The sequence below is a fragment of the Phyllostomus discolor genome, chromosome 13 (genome assembly GCF_004126475.2).
Source record: "Phyllostomus discolor isolate MPI-MPIP mPhyDis1 chromosome 13, mPhyDis1.pri.v3, whole genome shotgun sequence".
Classification (NCBI taxonomy): domain Eukaryota; kingdom Metazoa; phylum Chordata; class Mammalia; order Chiroptera; family Phyllostomidae; genus Phyllostomus; species Phyllostomus discolor.
Genome location: NC_040915.2, coordinates 72,036,291 through 72,057,485, shown reverse-complemented (window position 1 = coordinate 72,057,485; position 21,195 = coordinate 72,036,291). Strand labels below are relative to the sequence as shown.

Genomic DNA, 21,195 nt, shown 5'->3' with positions numbered 1-21,195 from the left:
AGGGAGATGAGGTTCACATGGAATAGAGAGAGAGGGAGCTGAAAAGGTGAGCAGGGGTCCAATTAGAATGGGTTCCGTGTGATGATAAAGAGTTTGCACAGCCTTGGAAGTAGGAATACTGAAAGTAGGGAAGCAATATGATTGTGTTTGTATTTTTAAAAGATCACTCTGGCTACAGTGATATGGTCAGATGATCGTATGATATGATACAGAGATATGGTCAGAGCATAGTTTAGAAAACTGTCTTGACCTTCATTGTTCAAAGCTGTAGGCAGGGAGATCAACTAAGCAGAATTAATACAGAGGAAAACACTGAGACTCAGAACCAAGGCAAGGGCAGTGGGGATAAAGAGGAGGAGACCCACTGGAGGGATGTTTGGGAAAGAGAATAAGAACTGGTGGGGCTTGGAGACCACCTGGAGGGAGGGAGTAAAGAAGTTCAAGAAATGGGCAGATTAGAAACTGTGGTGGGAGAGCGGGCGTGGGAGCTAAAGTTCTCAGAGATGAAACCCTTTCAGGTGACAAAGACCAGGGTATGGCCATCAGTGCGAGTGGCTGAAGTAGGATGAAAGTGAATGTCATGCCAAAGCTGAGCGATTAGAGAGGAGTCCCTTGTGGACAGAGAAGTCACAACGATGGCCGTCCTTGGGGTGGAGAAGGAAACCTTGAGTGAGGCACCCAGGCAGCACAAAAGCTGTGATAATGGTTGTAGTGAGGGGTGAGGGTGTCAGAGGACCAACATCTGTATGAGGACTGAGAAGGTATGGGTGGGAAGCAGGACAGGGAAACTCCACATCAGCTGGTACTGTGGGACCTGGGGACAGGAACGTGAGTCATCCAGAGGAGAGAACGCTGATGAAGCAGTGACCTCAGGTAAGAGCAAGTTTTTATTCCAACCAGCAGGAGACAGGTTTCCATGGGAAGCTTCAAAAGAGAGGGACTTTATTTACTGTGGTGTCCACAGGTCCTAGAGGAGAAAGAGGAGTTGGAGGGGAAAGGCCCAAGTACCATGAGGACTGATAAGTAACCCTTGGGACTGGCACTGCTGTCTGAGTCCACAGTCACCCCGGTCTCCCCCTTCCTCACCCCCACATCCAGTTGTAAGGAAGGCATGCGGATTTCAGTCTGTAAGTAGTGCTCAGGTCTCAGATCCTGTCCTTCCTCCTCCACAGCCAGTGCCCTGGACCAGGCTCCCTTACATGGACAGCAGCAATGACTTCCCTTTTGGCCTCTCTGTCTCTGCTTATCCTTCCCCACTGCCCCCACCCCTACTTTGTCTGTCTTCCACACATCTGACCCTATCATTCCACCACTCACCATCCTTCAACAGCCTCTACATCATTAACAAGACACAATCTATCCCATTTGCTTGGCTGCTAGAGTCATTCATAATTGGGCTCCTGCTGATCTGTCTCATGTCATCTTCCACAACTCCCCCTCAAGAACTGTGTGCTCTAGTGGCACTCAGTTATTTATAGCATTCAGAACATGTTACTATATTCTCTCGTACCTCCAGATTTTGCACATTCCACTTCATCTGCTTACGTGTTATTCCCACTTTGCCACACCTTGCCCCTGATGAAGCTCACTCCAGCATCCACTCAAGTGTTCTTCCTCTGTGAGGTCATCATTCACTTCTCTGGACAGCCCAGGTGATTCTTAAACTCCTCCTAGACTTTGCACAACATGCCATGAAAGCAATTACACAATTACACCCTAGGAAATGTACGTGGCTATCTATCTCCCCACATCACAATAAGTTCTCCTTAGAAAAAAATCATTGTCTCTTTTTTAAGACTATTTTTAAGAGCAGTTTAAGGTTCATAGCAAAATTGAGAGGGAGGTACAGAGATTTCCTAAACAGCCCTTGTTCCCACACATTCAGAACCTCCTCCGTTATCAATGCCCCACACCAGAGCGGGACAGTTGTTACTATCGAGGAGCCTTCGATGACACCTCCTTATCACCCACAGTGCGTGGTTTACATCAGAGATCATTCTGGGTGTTGTAAAACTTATGGGCTGGGACAAATGTGTAATGCCATGTATCCATCATTACAGTATCACACACATTATTTTCACTGCTGTAAAAACCCTGGGCTCTATTTATCCGTCCTGCCCCAATCCCTGGCAACCACTGAGGTTTTTGTTTTTTTGGTTTTTTTTTACATTCTCCATAGTTTTGTGTTTTCCAGAATATTGTAGTTAAAGTCATATAGTATATGGTCTTTCAGAAACATTTTTCATGCCTGTATCCAGTCCTTGTCACATTACCTAGCACACAGTGGTGAAAATTATTTACAGAGTTAATGGCTGATATGGTCCGTATCTGTTAAGAGACAAGCTCCCCAGTAACCTGGGGTGTGATGCAAACAACCAAGCTCCAGAAGGTCTGCTCTGAGGGTTTGGAAGCTATGTCTGTGTTTGACTCCTCTCCAGCCCTCACCCCCAAGGCTAGCATAGGGTGGGTATGGATTGGGGATATAGTCCTTGCCCTCAAAAAGTATATGGAAAACCGAGAGATATTTCTGCAACTGTGCTATTCCCGTCCTCCTTCTTTGGTGGTCACTAAGAAGCCTTAGTGTTACCCATCATCCTGGATCAGGGACTCTAACCAAGGCCCAGTGCTGTTCGCACCAACAATGAGACTGAGTTCAGTAAAGCAGAAAAGAAACTTTGTTCTTTGATCAAGGAATAGAGAAGGGTGAACACTCGCTCTAATGGCACCTTCTCCCCAACTGGGAAGGAGCCTTCTGCATTTGTAGCCTGTGGTGTGGAGTGATTAAATCCTCTTAGGCATGCACAGTTACACTTCTTTTGCACTCGGCCCTTTTGCACACAGTCCTTTCCCCACACGATGCTCCACCCCATCTTGGTTTTGTGCTCAGCACCTTGGTCTTCATGCTCAGGAACCTTTGCAGTGCCTGTAAGCCAGCATAGCACATGACATAGTTCAGGTGCTGAGAAATATTAGGGTCTTGTGGATGACAGCTCAGTGACATTAGGCCTCCAATCACTTATTCTCTCATTCATTTATTTCACAAAGCTGTGTTCTGCTATTTAACTGGAAACTTCTGGGAGGGCAAGGCTGTGGATAGATGGCAATGCCAGGCTGAGCATCCCACAGGGACAGAGCCTTCCCCTCAAAGCACTCCCTGCCAGGACCACAGCACTGCGGGGAGATGTTCCTGCCCTCGCCTGGCTGACAACTCCAGCTTACCAGGTCTTTTCCAGCTCTCGAGCCATGTTGGACTCCAGTCTGAACCAGACAATTTGGCATTAATTGCTCTCTAATTATTTCAAGTGTGCTATTTTTGTCTCCCCAGTACACTGCACTCGCCTTGCAAATAGGCCTAGTCTTTAGTTTCACATTGCACTGTGCCCCCGGCACTCAGTAAAAGCTTGCTGATCGATTTTTCTAGGGCTGTAATTATTTCCCAGGCTGCCCTGGGGTATGGGTCTCTCCTGAAACTCTCTTGCTACTCCCACCCCCTGCAATCCTCCTTCCACTCCCTGGACCCCCCACAGCCTGTTTCTTCTATGGGTATCCACAGAAACAATTTGCTCTCCTTTTTCCAAAAGAACAAACCTTATTTCACCAACCATCAAGGCCACTGAATCTCTTTTTCTGTCTATTTCCCTCCTTCCTTCTCCCTGCCCCCAGTCTCTCCCCTAGTTCTCCTTTGCATTGGGCTTTCTCTAAAAGGAATGTTATTGTTATTCTTATCAGCTACCTCATGATCTATTTTTGTCTCTCCACACTTATTAAATACTTCTGAGACCTGCCAAGGTGAATAAAGCTTCCATTTTTATTGAATTTCTATGTTTTTAGCTTTATTATTTCAAGATATAGTTAAAGGAAGGGACTCTTGGGAGGAAAACTGGGCTGAGGCAAGGTTGAGAGGGAAGAGAGAGGCTTCTTTCTAGAAGGATGAGCCAAGGGTGCTGAGCAGTAATTACTGATGGTAGGGGTTGGGGAGGGACATCATTTTGGCTCCCAGTTCCTTGGTCTCAGGAAAAGGACAATAAGGTGGCAGGGACAGCTTGGATCTTTGCTCCAAAATTACTTCTTAGAGTTGAGAAGATGTTCTGGGAATTGCCAGCATGGTTCTCTGAGGGTCTGAAACTACCCTGACCACTCCTGAAGTAGACTGAGTCACCAGAGCTGATGGATCTGGTGGGACTGTAGGGATAGCACGGTCAGACCCTCTTCCAGGTAACCTCTCTGGGACAGGCTCTCTGGCTAAGCCATTTGAGTGACTAGAAACCCCAGATCCACAGGTAACTCATTCTATTGCAGAAAGAGGGTGGTGGGGATAATTATTTTTCAAATCAACACAACAACATGTATTTATTGCCTAGAATTGTTGTAACCGAAAACACAGGTACAGCTGCCTGCCACAGTGAAAGCCAAGCTTTGAAACAGATGCTGGTCCAAGAGGAAAGAGGTTTTATTCTGGTGCCACAACCTGGTAGGATGGTGGTCCCCCATCTCAAAGATCATCTCCGCTTCCTGCTCAAGCCCATGCTTCTTATAGAGAAAGGGAGGGGAGGGCTTTTTTTCTGTCCACTCATCTTTCTAGCCTTTGGGCACTCAGTGTAAAAACCTCCTGTTGCACCATCTTGGTCGGTGGGGGAGGATCCCAGGAGCTCTGACTGACTGTCTACAGTAAGGTGGTAGTACAAGACCATCAAGGTTAAGTGGCTTGGCTTGGCATCAAGTTAACCTGGGTTCTAACCACAGGGGCAGCATATCCTATAATAATTCAGGCAGCTTATTCAAACTCTCCGAGACCTAGTATTTTTCACAGATTTGTAATTATACCTACCGCATGGGGTTGTTCTGAAGATTGTTGAGACATGTAAAGAAGCTAGTACAATGCCTGGGAGCTCAATGATTGATAGCTCATAGTATTATAATCCCGAGGGCAATTATTACTTCTTCCTAGCCATGATCCTGTCCCACTGTACATTCAAATCCTTTGGGAACCTTGGACAAAGTCATTAAATTGTAACCAATCTTGTGGACTTTTCCTGAGTGTTCCATTGGTTAGGGGAATTTAAAAAGGGCACAGTGTGACCTAAGACTCTGGTAGCACTATTGTGGGTGGTGGGAATTCACCTGGCCTTTTCAGTGAACATGGTCCAACCTTATCCAATAAAATACCCATGCCATAGAATGTTCTGTGCTCTTTGACATTAATTGTGAACCAGGTCATTTATCACCTGTTTGGTGACAAACAGTTTGGTGACAGATACTGTAATACAAGTATAAAAAACAAATGATCTGAAGATGGAAATGCCTGTATTCAAATGATGCCTTCATATCTGTATTTACCATTACATACCCTTAGGCTATTTCTTCATCATTGCTAAGAGAGCTTTAGTTTCCTCACCTGCAAAATGGGCTACTAAAAATATATGATTAAGAGATGATGCATGAAAAACACTCAACACAGTTCTGACACATGGTAATTGCCCCACAGATGGTGGTGTTTGCTGCAGTTCAAAGGCAGTGGTAACTGATGACACTGCTCCCTGCTGCCTTCCCCCCTTTCTCGCCCACTGTCTGGTGCTCTGCTTCACACCCAGCACTTGAAGTTTGCTTCATGCCAATGTGCACTTGAACCCAAATTAGCCTGCAAACCATTTCATAGAACCCTTTAGGTTACTATGTCTTCATCAGCTAAGCTGGTCCAAGAAGTGCTCAAGAACCTGGCAACGTTCCTCCTGGCTGACTTGGCACCAGAGGAAAACAATAGTGTCAAGAGCTTCTTTCCCCAAAGGATGCAGACATTGCTCTTCCCAATGTAGAGCACACGTTATCTACCCAGACAACAATGCTGCATCATCAGTGTCTTTAAAATGTGCCTGTTACTCTCTGACCAACTAATTAAAAGCTGCACTAACCATTTCGTGGCCAAAAGAGGAGCATGGGTTAGCAAGTGAACCTGGGAGAAGCAGCTCAGGTCCGGCGCTCAGAAGATGCGAAAGTTCTGATCCAGTTACCACTGAGCCGATGGAGTCTTAACATGGTCCCTCGCCCTGTCCAAGGCTCTCTGAAGGTACAGCCTCAGAGGCTGCCTGCCTCTGAAGGTATTACATCTGGACAATCATGATCATCTTTTGGGAAGTGCTCTGAGCAGTGAAGAGATCTACACCAATGTATGCAATAATTCTTCTCTATACAGGAAGGATGGGCAACCTCAGGCAAAAATGATGCATGTGCCTTCTCAGGTGTGGGCATGGGCTTTACACAAAAAATCTCATGTACTCCTCACAACTGAACACCCTTGAGGAAAATAAACTTCTTCGAGGACCTTCCATGGGGTCCACCTTGATGGTAAAAGGCTAAGTCACGGTGTGAATTCAGGTTGATCTGATTCAGAAAACCCAGGATTCATTTGCCTTCCTCTCCCATTCAAAATACAACGCTTCTTGTGCTCCAGAAAGCTCCACTCTTCCTTTCTGTTTTTTTCCCTTGTTTCCCCCACTGTCTTCCTCACCCTGCCCCCTGTTGAAATACACTGTCCTTGTGACATCATCTGAGGACCCTGCAGCTTCCCTTCTTCAGTGAGGTCTCGTGAAGCTGATGGAATATTCCTTCCCAGGAATATTGCCAGGTTAGTGTTGCCATTCTCCTCCCCACTCCCACCCCCATAATGTAATTATATTAATAGGAGCCTCTGTATGTAATTATTTTAATAGGAGCCTCTGGAAAGAATATGATCCTCTCAGCCCACACTGGAGATTACCTGCTTGTACCACCCCTACTGGGAGTGGCCCTGAGCAAAGCCACAAGGTTCACTCAGTGCACAATGCAGCAAGGAGGTGAGTGGGGTTATATGGTGGAGGGTACAGTCAGGACAGATTGGGAGATGATGTGGGCAGACACAACATCAAATAAATTGTAATGTGTTGGAGCTGGAGAGCTGGCTTTACGTGGAGAGTACAGAGGGAAAATGGAGAAACACAAGTCCCTTCCTTGGATAGCCTATGTTCCCTCCTCCCCCTTGTTCTCTGTCCAAAGCCATTCTAGTCACAGAGTCACTCTTGCAGCAGTGAGCTGCAAGTGGCCACTCAGCAGTGATTTTTGATGTATCACCAGGTTCCAGGCAGGGAAAGGGTTACAGACAGGGCTTTATCCGAGAGTTTCACCATGGAATCAATTGCAAGAGGATGTTTATTCCACATTCTTATACCCAGCAATAATCTTCCAACACACAGCGCCTGGGAGGTGCTGTGTTTCGGCACAAGTAGGATACTCATCATCTAAGTGACATCCATCCATTTTTCTCTCTCTCTCTCCCCACCCCTCCCTCACTCCCTGCATGTTCTCACATGAACACATACACACTTGGCTACAGAAATTGAGAGCAGGTGGACAGTGGTTCACTTTTGCTAGACACCACAGAGGGAGACAAAGATCCAGAAAGGAATGATGACATTCTTTATAAATTTAGCAAAACAGTCTCTGATTTCTGTCTGTCTGCTGTAACTTTTGCTCAATGCCTCTCTGCCCCTTTCTCACTCACACCTGTGGTCTGCAGTGGTGCCTGGTAGAGGCGGCTGCTCTGTGAGGCTCTCAGCCATGCAAGTAGGACTAAGGGACAGCATTTCACAACCCCAAATGATCCAGCCAGATGTTCTGCTAAACCCATGCAGTCCAAAATTTAAACCCCAATTAATTAAAATTACAGAAAATACAAAATTCAGTTATTTAGTCACTCCAGCCACATAGCAAGTGCTTAAGAGCCTCATGTGGCTAGTGGATACTGTGCTGGGAAATTTGAGCAGCAGGAAGTTCCAGACTGACCCAAGACCAGTTTCTGACCTCAGAGAGGTGTCACTGGTATTTGACCCTGGCTTGTCCTGACTGCCTCATTGATGTATCCTGAGTCCTTGCACTGTAGAAGGCATTTTTCAAGTGTGGCTTCATTTAACCCTCATAACAACTCTTCAAAGTGGGTAGTGTTTCCTTGGTGGCACATGAAGGATCCAAGGTTTGGGTAGCCAAAGCAGCCACTCTACTCTATGTTCTTTCTTCTGAACCATGTGCCTGCAGCAGTGATAGAAAGATAATACTAGGACTTCTGGTCAAGGTGGCAGCATAGGCAGACATGGCTGGCCTCTTTGCACAACCACATCAAAATTACAACTAAAATATAGAATAACTGTCACTCAGGAACATCAGAAATCGAGTTGAATGGAAGCCTGAGAACTATGGAATTAAAGAAACCAATCTATCCAGACTGGAAAGAGGGGTGCAGACACAGAATCAGAATGGGCTGGCCCCACACCCACATGTGGTAGATAAAAACTCAGGAAGGATATCTCAGGAGTGAGGAATCCAAGCCTCATACCAGGCCCCCGAGCTCAGGGTTCTAGTGCCAGGAAGATAAGTCCCCACAACTTCTGGCTATAAAAACCAGCAGAGATTGAATCAGTGGAAGAAACTTCTGGAGCCCAAGCAGTTCCTCTTAAAGAACCCAAACATGGACTCATGTACTCAGACTCACTCCCTCTGAGTTCCAGCACTAGGGTGGCAGTGTGATAGGCACTAGTGTCACACAAGGAGAAACTGTATTCTCTGGCATCAAGGCAAGCAAAGGCCACTGTCCCTTTTCTAAATCCTCCCCTCACTGAACCAGCAAGTTGGTGCCATATCTGAGACTCCATCAACCTCATTAACATTGTTTGACCTGCCTTGATGTCCAGAAACTCTGTCCCACCCAAGTTACAGGCCCACCCAAGCTACTTTTCCATATGAATTGTTGGTCTTGTCTCCTGCTATACAACTTCCTAAATCCCCCCAAACAAGCAACAGCTGGCCTTCAGTGAGCCCCCAGCCCCCATACCTCTTGCTAAGTGGCCCCAGGCCCAGCACTAGCAGCAGCCAGCCTAGATTCACAGCTTTGCTTTGCCTGGGAATCTCCAAGCCCAACAAAGTAATAACCGTCTTAGATTGCTTTACAGCTCAGCCAGGGTGGCCCCAGGAAAAACATGGGTGGGGGTTGATCTTAGCCTGTGCCACCTGAGAAGCCCCAGGGTCTGTGCACCCAGTGGACAACTATAGACCACGTCTGAACACCACCGCCCAGCCCCTGCACAGATGATCCTCCACATAGGGCAGAGGTTGGTGGTCAGTGGTCACAGCCAGTCCTTGCAGCTGACTGGCCTGGGTAAATCCCTCCCATTGATTTGCCAACAACAACCAAGGCTCAACTACAAGAGGAGGGTGTACTCAGTCCACTTGAAAGGCACACCTTGAATACCCAGCTAGGGGGATAGGGAAGGTTGTGCCACTGGATCTTACAGGACACCTACTACATTAGGCTATGCTACCAAGACAGGGAGTCATTGCAGCCATGCCTAATACATAGAAACAAACACAGGGAAGCTGACAAAACACAGAAATAAAGAAACATGGCCCAAATGAAAGAACAGATCAAAACTACGGAAAAAGAGCTAAATCAAAAGAATATAAGCAATCTATCAGATGCAAAGTTCAAAACACTGGTTATAGGGACACTCAGGGAACTTAGTGAGGACCTCAGCAGCATGAAAAAGTTCCAGTCAGAAACAAAGGATACACTAATTGAAATAAAGAACAATTTACAGGGAAACAACAGTAGGGTGGATGAAGCTGATAATCTAATCAATGGAACATAAGGAAGCAAATCAATTTGGAACATAAGGAAGCAAAAACAAAGAACCAGAACAACAAGAAAAAAAGAATCCAAAAAAATGAAGATAGTATAAGCAGCCTATGGGACAACTTCAATAGGAGTCCAACATTCACATCATAGGTGTGCCAGAAGGAGAAGAGCAAGAGGAAGAAATTCAAAATCTATTTGAAAAAATAATGAAAGAAAACTTCCCTAATTTGGTAAAGGAAATAGACATGCAATTTCAGGAAGCACAGAAAGTCCCAAACAAGATGGACCCAAAGAGAACCACACCAAGACACATCATAATTAAAATGTCAAAGGTTAAAGATAAAGAAAGAATCTTAAAAGCAGAAAGAGAAAATAAGCTATTTACCTCCAAGGGATCTCCCATAAGACTGTCTGCTGATTTCTCAAAAGAAATTTTGCAGACTAGAAGGGGTTGGCAAGAAATGTTCAAAGTCATGAAAAGCAGGGACCTATGGCCTATATTGTTCTACCCAGCAAAGATATCATTTAGAATTGAAGGGCAGATAAAGAATCCTTAGACAAGAGAAAAAACTAAAGGAGTTCATCATCACCAAACCATTATTATACGAAATATGAAAGGGACTTAAGAAAAAGAAGATCAATATGATGAAAAATAAAATGGCAAAAATATGTATCTATCAACAATTGAATATAAAAAGCAAACTAAGCAAACAAGAAGAACAGAGACAGAATCATGGATACAGAGAGCATTTTGATGATTGCCAGATGGGAGGGGAGTATGGGGGAATGGCTGAAGAAGTAAAGGGATTAAGAAGTAAAAATAGGTAGTTATAGAACAGCCATGGGGATATAAGTACAGTATAGGAAATGGAGTAGCCAAAGAACTTGTACACATGACCCATGGACATGAACAATGGTGGGAGCATTGCCTGAGGGATTGGGGGATGGTGGGTGGAGGGGGGCAATGGGGGAAAATCACCACAACTGTAATAGCATAAACAATAAAATAATTTTTTAAAAAGATAATACTGGGACAAGAAACGGGGCAGATTGGGAGAAAAAAGAATGTTAGGGCTTTATCTATTACATGTGATATTTTTTACTAAACTTTGGAAGAATTTTCTTATTCATAAGGGTTCAGTCCCAAAATAGAGTTACTAAAAAGAAAGCTCAAAGAACTATTTCCAAGGGGTTGAGATTTTACTTCCTGTGACTGATGCCATTGCTCTGACTTCTGGACAGGCAGAAACGGGGATGGTGGGAGAGACCAGGGCCCCGGTTTGAGGGAAATCAGCAGGGAAAGGAGACCCAGGTGGTTGAAGAGGTATTGATTCCTCCCCCACACCAGCCTCGCCCAGGGCTTCCTTCTGCTCTCCTCCCCAGAGCAGCCTGCCTGGCCACAGCCACCCCCACAAGCTTGGGGGAAACCTGTTTCTGTGGGTTGAGTCCCGAACTGACACATTTTCATTGGCTCCCGAGGAGGCCTGGGCTCGACAACACTGCCATCTGCTGGTCTTTCCTGTAGTAGCCGCTACAGGGTTCCCTCCCAAATCTGATGCAAGGTTGGGTCCCTAGACTGACATCAACATCTCCTCCGGACTTGCTGACCTAAAAATTGTGGCGGGTCCTAGTTTCCATGTTTTTAGCAAGCCCCCTCGGTGGTCCCGGTACACTCCGGAGCTCGGAAACCACTGGTCACCAGATCCAAGTCCACCGTTTGTTCATGGAAGTCAGCAGAGATAAATCAGCGTCTTCTAGACACACCTGATCCCTGTGCACACATGCAGCATGTGGACTTGCTCACTGTCCCTTCCCATTCCTGTGACCATCCTTATTTCACAGACAGGAAAGGAGACAGGAGACGGGCCAGGACTGCACCCCGAGTAAACGGCAAGGTTGTGCCCCCACCCCACAACTCCCGTCTTTCAGTGTTAGAAAGCCTGGGCTTTGTCACCAAAAGGCAATTTGCCCACTTTCCTAGGTTAGCTTGTTGTTTGTGTGGTGCATGTTGAAAGTGCAAAACAAAAAATTTTCTAGATCACACACAACAGAAATCTGTCACACTGCCTAAGCTTACCTTCCACACTCAAGTAGGGCTAGATACTCACTTTATCAATAGAAGGCTGACAGATGAGCTGCGTAATTATCACTCTGCTATAACCTTTCGCCTAGCCATTTCCTCCTCTTCTCTTCCATTGGTCATGCAAGGCTTAAGCCTGAAGGCTGCGATGGGCCCGCATGGGTGCTGTCCTAGGAACACAGCCCAGGGACTCATAAGGAGGCAAGAGTTGAACTTGAACTGCCTAATTGAGGATTTAGGGGGAAAGACAGTGGGACTGAACAGGAGAAAAACGCTGAAGGGAAGGAGTGATAAGAACAACAGACAAACTCAGTCTCCTCTTTCAGAATTCAGCAGCCTCAGAAGGAGCCCTTCAAGCACCAGGTGGGTACTTACTCCTCAAGAGCTAACAGATGTGGAGCACCTGTTTGGCAGTGCCTCTGCATGGCCAGGTCTCTGCCTTCAAGGGACGTGCTGCTTCGCCGGGGAGATGACGCATGTGGGCTAAAAACGTGCAGACCCTCTCCCATTTAAGTTCCCTTGGCCATACAAATATTTTAACAAAAAATTGGCATTGTTTTTCTAATTATAGCAATAACACTTACTAAGCACTTAACTAAATGCTAGGCAGTGCTCCAGGCCTGAAATCAGCCTGGGGGTGGCTGAGCAAGTTGTTGCCATTTCTGGTCATCAGCTTTGCAGGGCTGGGAACTGGATCTGACAACTTCCCGCTCTGCTTATTTGGCTCATGCCTACCAGATTCACAGGAAAAAATACTAACCAGAATGGCAATATCTCCATTTACCATCAAACCCACATCTACTAAGTAATTGTTGGTCATATCTGTAATTCAGAGCGTCCTCTTTGTTTATGAAAAAAATCAAACATATACAAGAGCAGAGAGACCGGCATAGTGAACTCCCAGGTCCCCGTCAGCCAGTTTTAATGATTTCAACATATGGATCACTTTGTTTCACTTACACTCTCACCTGCATACTGATTATTTTGAAAAAAATCTCAGACAGATAAGGACTCTAAAAGTAAATAGATAAATAAATACAGCACCAAGTAAATCCTTAATATCATCAAATATCTGCTCAGAAATAAAATTAATCCCATGTACAAATTTATTTATTTATTTCTATTTTAAGTTGCTTCATTTCACCCATTGTTTTGGGTTATGTCTCTCAAGCCCCTTTTATCTGCAATATATCTATGCCCCTATTGTTTTCTTTGCAACTTGTTTACTGAAGAAGCTGAGCCTGAGAGTTCTGTGGCATCTACCGCATCTTAAATGTGGTTGACTGCAACTCTGTACTGTACTGTTATTTAACACTTCCCTCTCCCTTGTACCTCCTGTATCCTGGTGATTGGATCCTGAGGGTGGGGTCAGATGCCAGTATGATTTTTTTCTGAGAATATTTTGTGGCATGGTTGCACGCTCCCATTGCATTGCAGTAGAAGGCACGTGACTGTGGTGTTTCTATTTCTGAGATGTGAATTTCCATCAGTGGACTCAGGGCATGCCAGCTGAATCCACTACATTATGAAACTCCCACTGCTTCTCCCCTGGCGGTTTCAGCAGGCACCGATGAGTGTGGTGGTTTCACCATTTGTCAGTGCGGCTGGGAAGGACTGTATTTCTGAGCATTCCCTTGTCCAATATGTCCCTAGTTAAAATGGGGCACAAGGGAGGCTGGTGGGACACATGGAGGTGGAGTGGGCAGCCCCATTCTGCAGTTCACACATGTCTGCAGCTGTCCTCCTTGCCAGGAGACGGCAGCCACATTGCCTCCCGGATACTCTGTCAGCTTCTCCACCACTGGGCTAGTGTTGGTGAGAGCGTCAGCCCTGACCTCTGCAGGACACCATACTATCACGTCAGAGGCAGCACTGTCCCAGGTTTCAGTACACCTTTCCAGACTCCAACTTGTTCTAGTTCTCCTGCAGTTTACATCCATCTTCTCTTCCCAATAGCCCATCCTGCTGGCTTCAAGCTCTAGCCTGGCAGTGGATTCATTAATCATTAGGGGTGCGAAATGGTGGTAATCCAGTTGTAGCATTTACTCTGCTGAAATTTTTAGCAGAAATTCCTGAGTTGCAGTCTAAATAGAAAAAGTAAAATGAATACCTTTTCCTTTCCCTTTAGTTTTCTTCCTTGGTATCTTCCCAAAGTGATCATCGAGTTTTATTTATTTACTTTATGAGTATCATTATGAAGCAATGGGTTTTAACACATCTGCTGTGGTGTTATGGTTCTTATTACTATCATGATTATTACTAGAGCAGTGCTCACCTTACCTATCTCTGTCCAGCGGGAGGTCACTCAACTGGGCTCCTGGATCTTCTCCACACCAGCCCTATGCTCTGTGGCAGCTTCTTTGCCTTCCAGCACAACAGAAAGATCCAGGGCCCCTTTCATGTTTCCTGTTCTGGCCTCAAAATCAGCATTTATCCAGAGACTCATGGGTTCTTTTAGTTGGAAATTCTATTTTGAGAACACTATCTGCATATTGGGATATTTATTATTTTGGGCTTAGTCATGGCTTTTAGACATTTTCAGTGAATGTGTGATAGAGTAGTAAGGAGCTAGGAAAAATCCTGGACAAATGGAATGGGGAAACTGAGACAAGAAAATTAAACAAGGCCAAAGAGTTTGAGCAACTTACAGTCAGCTGGTGAATTCCAAGACCTTATCTCCCCTAACCAAGGACACTTGAGAGCAAATGGTTCATATCTCTCCTCCCTGACCAGAGAATACAGAGTTTAAATCCCCCTGGTCTGGGAGAGAGAGAACAGAGACCCAATTAATGCCATTTGTGCCAGCTGACCCAAGGACAGATGAAGTCAGGGGAACAAATAACAAAAACCTCATTAAAAGCCAGAGAAACCCAAGATAAAAGTAAAACAGTAAAGCAGACCAAAGAATATTCCCAACTTCCCCAACCATATGCTCATTTTGACACATCAGCATTTAAAAATACACCTGGAAAGCTAATAAATATTCTGCTGAACCATCCCCTAAGATTCTCACCCACAGAAAAAAAGATAAAAACCCTCAGGACAAAGACTCAGTGTGGGCTCCCTCTAGAGCACACCTGTATACCTTCCCAGGCTTGAACTTTATACTTCCTTCTAAACTCTGAGGGTCCCCACGAGACTTGCAACCAGGAGAGCAGTGGGCAGCGGCAGCTCCACCCAGGCTCACCCCTGGTCCTGCCTCCAAGCCCCCCTTTTTCTCTGACTTCCCAGAGCCAACAGCAGCCCCACTGTCGCTCACTCCCTTTCCTATAACATTTTTAGGAAGCCAAAGCAGAGCACTGCCTAGGTTCTCTCCTGTTACTTCTTCTACCCTAAGTCCTTCCTTTGTTTCACTGTTCCCAGCCTTAGTAAAAATACTCTCAAAATCACCTGGACTCATGTTATGAAATCTTCCCTACACAAAGTCAAAAACCCACATGCTACAGGCTGGCCTATGGCAGATCCACTCAGAGCCAAGCCCCTGTCCAGTAACAAACAGAGAAAGGAAACATTGTTTCTTAAAAGAAGTATGCAAGTTCTTATTAATTTTCCAAATAGAATTTAAGATTATAGGATTTTCCATTTGACTCTGAAAATGATTTGGATCCTAGCTTTCAGTCAAGATGTGGCATAGGTAAGTGCAGTACCTGCATCCTCCCACAACTACATCAAAATCACAGCTAGACTACAGAACAATCATCATTCAGAACCACCTGGAATACAGCTGAACAGAAGTTGTATAACTAAAGATTTATAAAGAAGGGGTAGAGATGATGAATGGGTTGGTCCACAACAACATGAAGTAGCTAAAAATCAGGAGGGGTATCTTGGCTGTGGAGGGAGGTCCCCCCTGAGAATCACGGTGTCCTAGCCTCATACGAGGCCCACCAACCAAGGGTTCTAGTCCTGGACGAAAAGTCCTCACAACTTCTAGCTGTGAAAAACAGTGAGTATTGGTACTGAGTGAGACAGAGGGCTTCTAGAGTCCCAGACATTCCTCTTAAAGGGTCCACATGGACTTACTTGGACTCACTTGCTGAGCTCCAGCTCTGGAATAGTAGTTCAAAAGGTTCCAGGGACATATGGGGAGGAACTGAACTGTAGGGCATCAGGATGAGGGCTTGAGGGGTGGCTTTTTCCCAGACAGAAGTGCTGACAGAAGCCACTGTTCCTTTTCTGAGTCCTCCCCCATGGATCTGACTTTCCATCAGCCTGGCTCACACTGTTGCCTGGCCCTGGTGATTCTCTGAGACCCTGCCCCATCCAACTTGTGGACCACCCAAGCTGTTTCCAGTACCTTTTCATACAAATGGCCTCTCTTGGCTCCTGCTTCACTCTTCCCAAAAATCTCTCAAACAAGCAGCATCTAGCCCTGGCTAGCCCTGTGTATCTTATTAAGTGGCCCCAGGCCCAGTACTAGTGAAAGCCAGCCTTGGATCACAGCTTGGTCTCTCTTGAGAACCTCCAGGCCCAGCACAAGTAGCAGCCACCTACAGATCACTTTGTAGCTCATGCCATGAGGTTGCAGGCAGGACGCAGGTGGCGGCTGACCTTGGCCTGTACCTCCTGGGAAGCCACAGGGCCAGCACACTCAGTAGACAGCTTCAGACTATGTTGAAGCACCACCCAACCACCTCCATGAGCAGCACACTCAAGCTGTGGACTCAGTGGGCACCAGAGCCTTGGTGAAGTGAGTCTTAATCCATGATGTCAGCTCCTGTACAGCAGATCCTCCATGGTGGTTGAGGCCAGTCTTTGCAGCTGATCGGCCCAGGAGTGAATTCCTCCCATTGATGTAACAACAGTAATCAAGGTTCAACTACACCAGGAGGGTGCACACAATGCATACAAGGGGCACACCTGGAGCACCCAGCTCAAGTGATCAGGGAGGCTATGCCACTGGGCCCCATAGGACACCTGCTACATTAGCCCACTCTACCAAGACCGAAAGATATGCCAGCTTTACCTAATACATAGAAACAAACATGGGGGGCAGCCAAAATGAGGAGACAAAGAAATACATCCCAAATGATAGAACAGGGCAAAACTCTAGAGAAAGAACTAAACAAAATGGAGACAAGCAATCTACCAGATGCAGAATTCAAAACACTGGTTATAAGGATGCTTAATGAACTTAGGGGAAAATTAGAGAAATTTAGTGAGACATTCAACAAAGAAATAGGAAACATAAAAATGGAGATAGAAAACATAAAAGAGAACCAGAATCAGAAATAAAGATTACAAAAACTGGAATGAACACTACATTACAGGGAATCAATAGTGTAGATGAAGCAGATGGTCAAATCAGCAATTTTGGGAGACAAGGAAGCAGACAACAAAAAGAAAAAAGGATCCAAAAAATGAGAATTATTTAAGGAGCCTCTGGGATAATTTCAAGTGTACCAAAATTTATATCATCGGGGTGTTGGAAGAAGAGGGGAGAGAGAAAAAAGAAAAAAAAACTATTTAAAAAAATAATGATGGACAACTTCCTAACCCAGTAAAGGAACTAGATACAGAAGTCCATAAAGCACAGAGTCCCAAATAAGATGAACCCAAAGAGGCTCACACAAAAGCACATCATAATTAAAATGCCAAAGATTAAAGACAAGGAGAGAATTTAAAAGCAACAAGAGAAAAGTTTCCATAAGACTATTAGCAGATTTCTCAAGAGAAATTTGCAGGCCAGAGGGATTGGCATAAAATAGTCAAAGTGATGGAAAGCAAGGACATACAAGTAAGATTATTCTATCCAGCAAAGCTATCATGTAAAATTGAAGGAAGGATGAAAACTTCCCAGACAAGAAAGTTCATCACTGCCAAATCAGTATTATAAGAAAAACTGTTAAAGAGTTTTCTTTAAGAAGAAAAATATGAATAATAAAAGGCCTTTTATTATCTATCCATTATCTAGCCATACCTATCAATAACTTTTTAATTTTTATTTTTAATATATTTTTATTGATTATGCTATTATAGTTGTCCCAATTTCCTTTTGCCCCCCTCCATTCGGTACCCCCATTTCCTCCAGCAATTCCCCCACTTAGTTCATGTCCATGGGTTGTGCATATAAGTTCTTTGGCTTCTCCATTTCCTGTACTGTTCTTTACATCCCCTTGTCTATCTTGTGCCTACCAGTTATGCTTCTTAATCCCTGTACCTTTTCCTCATTCCCCCTCCCAGGTTATAACCCTCCAAATAATCTCCATATCTATGATTCTGTTCCTGCTCTGGTTGTTTGTTTAGTTTGTTTTTTAGATTTAGTTTTGATACTTGTGAATTTGTTGCCATTTTAATGTTCACAGTTTTGATCTTCTTTTTCTTAAGTAAATCCCTTGAACATTTCATATAATAATGGCTTGGTGATGGTGAACTCTTTTAGCTTTACTTTGTCTGGGAAGCACTTTATCTGCCCTTCCATTCTAAATGATAACTTTGCTGGATAGAGTAATCTTGGATGTAGGTCCCTATTTTTCATCATTTTGAATACTTCTTGCCAGACCCTTCTAGTCTGAAAAGTTTCTTTTGTGAAATCAGCTGACAGTCTTATGGCAACTCCTTTGTAGGTAACTCTCTCCTTTTCTCTTGCTGCTTTTAGGATTCTCTCTTTATCTTTAACCTTTGACATTTTAATTATGATGTGTCTTGGTGTGGTTCTCTTTGGGTCCATCTTGTTTGGGACTCTCTGTGCTTCCTGGACTTGTATGTCTATTTCCTTCATCAAATTAGGGAAGTTTTCTTTCATTATTTTTCCAGATAAATTTTAATTTTCTTGGTCTTCCACTTCTCCTGTCTTCCCTATGATTCAGATGTTGGCACTTTTGGAGATGCTCTACAGTCTTTTTATACTCCCCCCATTTTTTTCATTGTTTTCAAATCACCTTTAATATGAGTTTATTTTATTTTTAAATTATTTTATTGTTGTTCAATTACAATTGTCTGCATTTACCCCCAACCACTCCCCCCAACCCCAGCCATCCCCACCTCCCTCCCCTGATTCCAACCTCCCTTGGTTTTGTCCATGTGTCCTTTAATAGTTGTTCCTGAAAACCCTTCCCCCCATTATCCCCTTCCACCTCCCCTCAGGTTACTGTCAGATTATTCTTAATTTCAATATCCCTGGTTATATTTTGCTTGCTTTTTTCTTTTGTTGATTAGGTTCCAGTTAAAGGTGAGATCATATAGTATTTGTCCCTCACCACCTGGCTTATTTCACTTAGCATAATTCTCATTTTTTAAAATTCTTGTTTCTTCATTCCTGTTCTGGTTGAATGTTTATTTCTTCCTTATGTTCCAATCATTGATTTGAACCCTGGCTTCCTTACATTCACTGTTGTTTCCCTGTAGCTTTTTCTTTATTTCACTTAGTGTAGCCTTCATTTCTTCCCTTATGCTTTTGCCATATTCAACAAGTTCTCTGAGCCTCCTAATCACCAGTGTTTTGAGCCCTGCATCAGATAAATTGCTTATCTTCATTTTGTTTAGCTCTTTTTCTGGGGTTTTGTTCTGTTCTTTCATTTGGGACATATTTATTTGTCTCCTCATATTGGCAGCCTCCCTGTGTTTGTTTCTGTGTATGAGGCAGAGCTGCTCTGACTCTCTTAGTAGCATGGCCTATGTGGAAAAGGCACCTGTAAATTGTGTGGGGCAGAGCCTTAGGTAGTCACCAGAGCAGGGCCACCCACTTCACCACTTTCTGGCTCTGCTGGAGGGGGAGGGGAGGCTCCAGAAGGGGACAATTCTGTTGCTTGGCTTCTAGAGGTTTGCCCAATTTCTAGTCACTTCACCCATTCCCAGTATGTGACTGGTGCCGTTTCAGCTGTTGCCCTGGCACTGGATCCCAGAGTGGGTGGGTCTGTGTAACTTCTAAATCCATGTGGGCCCTTTATGCAGAATCTTCTAAAAATCCGGCAGTTTCTTCCACTGCCCCAACCACCACTGGTATTTATAGCCAGAAGTTATGGGGATTTATCTTCATAGTGCTAGAACCCTGAGCTCTGCGGTCTGGCCTTGGTCTGGGATCCTTCACTCCTGAGGTATCCTTCCAATTTTTATCTACCACATGTGAATGTGGGACTGCCTGTTCTGCTGCCTCTCCATGCCATACTGGATCTATGGGCCTCTCTACCCATCTCTGAGTCTCTGCCACTCCTACCCATCTGGATGAAGTTGGCTTCTTTAAGTCCTTGGTTGTTGGACTTCCACACGGCTTGATTTTCTGACGGTTCTGGGTGTTATTTATTTTGAGATCTGGTTGTAATTTGTTCTGTAGTTGTGCAAGGAGATAGAGTGTGTTTACATATTCCCCCATCTTGACCAGAAGTTAGATTATGATTTTTTAGAAAAAGAATATAACCTAGGAACAGCCAAATGAAAGAGACACATAGGGCACAGAGCTCCCACACCCTCTCCAGGCCAGTCTCCTGGAACCTCCCTGTGTTCATTGCCTGGAAGCTCTCTCTATCAACAACTACTTTAAATGCAAATAGATTAAATGCTCTAATGAAAGGACATACAGTGGCTGAATGGATAACAAAATAGGACCCTTACATATGCCATCTACAAAAGACTCACTTCAGATCAAAAGACACACACAAACTGCAAGTCAAGTGATGAAAGAAGATATTTCATGGACATAGAAACAAACAAACAAAAAGCCTGGGGTAACAAGACTTATACCAAACAAAATAAACTTTAAAGCAAAGGGTAACAAGAAACAATGAAGAACCAAGCAATTCCACTTCTGGGTATTTAGCTGAAGAAACTCAAAACACTACATCAAAAAGACATATGCAGCATATGTTCATTGCAGCATTTTTACAATAGCTAAGATATGTAGGCAACCTAAGTCTCCATCATTAGATAAATAGATAAAGAAGAGGTGATGCATATATACAATGGAATACGACTCAGCCATAAAAAGTGAAATCTTGCCATTTGCAATAATGTGGATGGATATAAAGGGTATTATGCTGAGTAAAATAAGTCAGACAGAGAAAGAAAAGTGCTATATGATTTCACTTATATATGAAATCTAAAAAACATAATAGATGAACAAGCAAAACAGAAACAAACTCATAGATAGAGAGAACATTTTGACAGTTGCCAGATGAGAAAGATTTGGGGGAATAGGTGAAAAAAGTGAAGGGATTAAGAAACACAAATTGGTCATTACAGAATAGTCATGGGGATGTAAAGTACAGCATAGAGAATGTAGTATTAATATTGTGATTACTATGTGTGGTTTCAGAGGGGTACTAGGTTTATCAGGGTGACCACTTTGTAAGTTATACAAATGTCTAATCACTGAATTGTACACCTGGAACTAATGTAATATTGTATGTCACCTGTAATTGAAAAATGAAAAATTATTTTTAAAAAGATTTGGATCCTAAGTGTATTAGCAAATTATTTATTTGATATATCCTAATATTCAAGCACACTCACACACATATTA

At 44.1% G+C, this 21,195-nt stretch overlaps 1 long non-coding RNA gene across 1 annotated transcript; it reads left to right on the top strand.

Annotated features, from left to right (window-relative positions):
* The first annotated feature begins 4,899 nt into the window (after nt 1–4,899).
* LOC118497851 lies at nt 4,900–19,845 on the top strand. Its single transcript, XR_004900360.1, has 3 exons — nt 4,900–4,910; nt 12,096–12,101; nt 19,775–19,845. It is a non-coding gene; the product is annotated as an uncharacterized LOC118497851 (long non-coding RNA).
* Nucleotides 19,846–21,195: the final 1,350 nt, after the last annotated feature.